The 3,315-nt window shown below is 41.3% G+C and overlaps 1 pseudogene; it reads right to left on the minus strand.

Annotated features, from left to right (window-relative positions):
* Window positions 1-1,334: 1,334 nt before the first annotated feature.
* On the minus strand, window positions 1,335-2,367 carry LOC139715192 (uncharacterized; annotated as a pseudogene).
* Window positions 2,368-3,315: the final 948 nt, after the last annotated feature.

The following is a 3,315-nucleotide window of genomic DNA, read 5'->3' on the forward strand; positions in this document are numbered from 1 at the left end:
GCTTGGGGGAAAAAATGATTTGTCTGCCCCAAACATTTCCGTAGGGGCGGGGCAAATGCCCCTCTGCCTCCCCCCCCCCCCCTCCCCCGTCCGAGTTAAAATCGACGCTTACCCCCATCCCCCACCCCTTCCCCGGGATTTACGCCCATGGGTGCAGGTATGCGTCTGCTGAACACGTCGCGACTATTTTGCTATACAGTACTCTCTGCATAATCGGGTAGGCTCGAGCAGAGCGTTCCTTACCCGATTTAGCGGAGTACCCGATTAACAGAATAAAACTTTGCATTCACAATTGGCACACACAATGTGTATGTACATGCATTGTACACTGCACCAAACACCTACACTGTATTTAACGCGCGTGCTTGCACGGCGCATTATACATACCTTACACTTGCTCAGTCACGAGCAATAATTTACATTCTTTTCATGGACATATAATTCCTAAATTATGCGAATAAATGAAGTATAATTGGAATTCTATCAGTAATAATGAAGTACAAGATGAGGAGGGTTGCATATTCCTCGTGCTTTAGGCAGGAGCTTCACACAGGTGGAAGATTCAAAGTCTATTGTCATGATAATGAGTTTGAGTCTTCGAGTGTATATAAAGGAGGTGGATATTCCACGCCTCTCATCTTTCGAAGTGTGAACAAAGGACCTTTCCAACATCACGACTACGTACGTGAAAACAAAGACACCACAGTCATTCAATTCAACAGGCACATGCACTGTGTATTATGTTCGCCCTAAAGGGGCCTTGCGTTTATATGCCATTATCACTCATCAATCACAATCTCAACAGAATGATAAAACAGTTTCCGTGCGGAACAAGGGGAGGGAATAAGACCTGTTGTTATCAATGCTGTGTGTATGCAGCGTGTGGGCGGGACCCTCCTCATATTGTACTTCATTATTACTGATAGAATTCCAATTATACTTCATTTATTCGCATTATTTAGGAATTCTATCACGTAATACTTTGTACAAGCTTCAGAGGGTTGCATAACAATTCAAAGAGCATCACGGGAACTGTTTTGTATGTCATACAGTACAGATGGCAACTATGAAAGAAAACACAGCTGGCGAAGTAGCATTCATGTGTATTTCTGAGCAGTTTTGATACTCGCACTTTCGTTCAGTGAGAACCACGACCAAAAATAATAACATCAGTTGACAAGTTGGATAGCAATGCGGCAATACAAGGCTGTTACAATAATCTTGGTAATAACATTAAGTCGCTGTATATATGTCAGAGGTTATACATGAAGGCACTTGTTGTATACAATGTTAAACAGAACACATATCGCCACATTCAAGTTTATACACAAACGTCATTCACGATCGTCTAGGTCCCAAGATTTAGGATAGTGGACGCAAAATTTTGTTCTGTAGAACTCCCTAAAGGTTCTGGAGTTTGACCAGTTTGCTCTAGCCATTATTTCATGGATCGAAACACCGTGGCAAAAGGCAGCTGAACTGGCCGCACTACGATAGCTGTGGGCCGAGAAAATTGATGCATCTTTCTTTGCTTTGACTAGAACGTTCTTTAACCATCTTGCTATTGTGGCGTTCGACGCCTTGTTGTGTGGTTTCCTCGTCGAAAGAAAAAGCTTTGTCTCCTTATTAGCCTGACGAGCCACTTCCGTTCGTTTGAGATATTCCTTTAGAGTAGACAAAACACAAATTTTTTCATTTGGAGTGTAAGCTGGTAATTCAACCGACTGGGAAGCGATCTTCGCCTTGGGTGACGTTGTCTTTAACAAACCCATAATTTGAAAACTTGCACATTCATCATTTACAGTCATGTACGATGTATCAAGAAGACCTAACGTCTGAACTCTTTGAGCTGAAACAAGAGCAGTAAGAGAAATAAGCTTTTCACTCAACTGGAGTAAATCGAGATTTTCATTAACATCTAAGGAACTTAAATAGTCCAAAACCTTGGAGACTTCCCAAGTGCTCGTGTACCTCGCTTTCGGAGGTTTCTCATTAAATATTCCCGTCATCAATCGTATGATAAGCGGATGCTTTCCAACAGAATAACCATTAATAGGTGGTAGCGCAGATGATAGCGCTGAACGATAACAGTTCACTGTAGAATAGCTCTTCCCCAAACTTTGGGAAGACAAAAAAATTAACAACATGAACTATAGTTGGGTTAAACGGATCAAACGATCGTCTATTACACCAATGTAGCCACTGGGACCAAGCAGACTCGTACTGTTTGTTGGTATTTTCCCTCCATGAGCGGGAGAGAAGACGTCTAGCGTCCTCCGAAAAGCCTTCTGCTTCCCACTGTTCGCCGAGATGGTCCAGGCGACTAGCCTGGTGTCTGGCAACGTCGTGGGGAGGGGCTCTAGACATCCTCGTGGGAGGAGAATGGACGGGGCTATTAATGACTCGAGGAGGATACATTTAAAATCTACGTGTGCGCCTCGTTCACGTAAACAACATTTCGACATTTTTTCCATATTTCTACTGATTTCTAAAGGCATTGCGATGTTTAAGGTAGTATTTTTGCTTTTTGTTTTCAAAGGGAACCTACGTATTGTTGCCACACAATGAAATATACGGAGCTAAAACATCAAAAGGGTTTTCACTCTTCAATGACATCGAGTTTGCAGGTTATTACGGTTGTTTATCGAGTCGGTATAACACTCATTTGTGTTTGATATACTGGACGACCCACTACACATAAAATACTGTGTAGAAGTAAAGAGAGGGTATATTGTTGGTGAATATTTCATGTAAAGTGAATATTTTCTGCTCTAAGATTGGGAGAAAATTCATGACATAGATTAAATTTGCAGCCACTTTAACTTTCTGGATGCTATTGAAAGTGAGTCGACCGCGATAAAATTGAGAAATGAGCAAATTACACGAAGTCAATGCTGCGAACTTTATAGTCAGATCTGTGCAAGCATTTCAAAATACAGGCGAATCACTCAAACAAGAGACACTCATAGATAATAAAAAAATGTAAATATCTATAGATTGAAAGAGAGGTAGACAGATAGATAGATAGATAGATTAGATAGATAGATAGACAGATGGATAGATAGATTGATTGACTGATGAATGGATGGGCACAGAAAGAAATGAATATGATGCGTAATGAGAACCCGCGGAGAAGTGTTCATTAAGAGATAAAACTCATGGGTATTTTACCCAAAAGCATTATAGCGCATATATACTTACAATATTAAAGGGATGAAAAAGCGAGTGAACAAAATGACAAGCACAGAGAGAGTTCTCCTCAGCGGTTCTCCTCAGGTGTTCACTCACGCTGCTTGTAGCGTCGCATTATGCTCA

The sequence above is a fragment of the Diadema antillarum genome, unplaced genomic scaffold, assembly GCF_040938485.1.
Source record: "Diadema antillarum isolate AM-2024a unplaced genomic scaffold, OU_Dant_1.0 seq00003050_RagTag, whole genome shotgun sequence".
NCBI lineage: Eukaryota > Metazoa > Echinodermata > Echinoidea > Diadematoida > Diadematidae > Diadema > Diadema antillarum.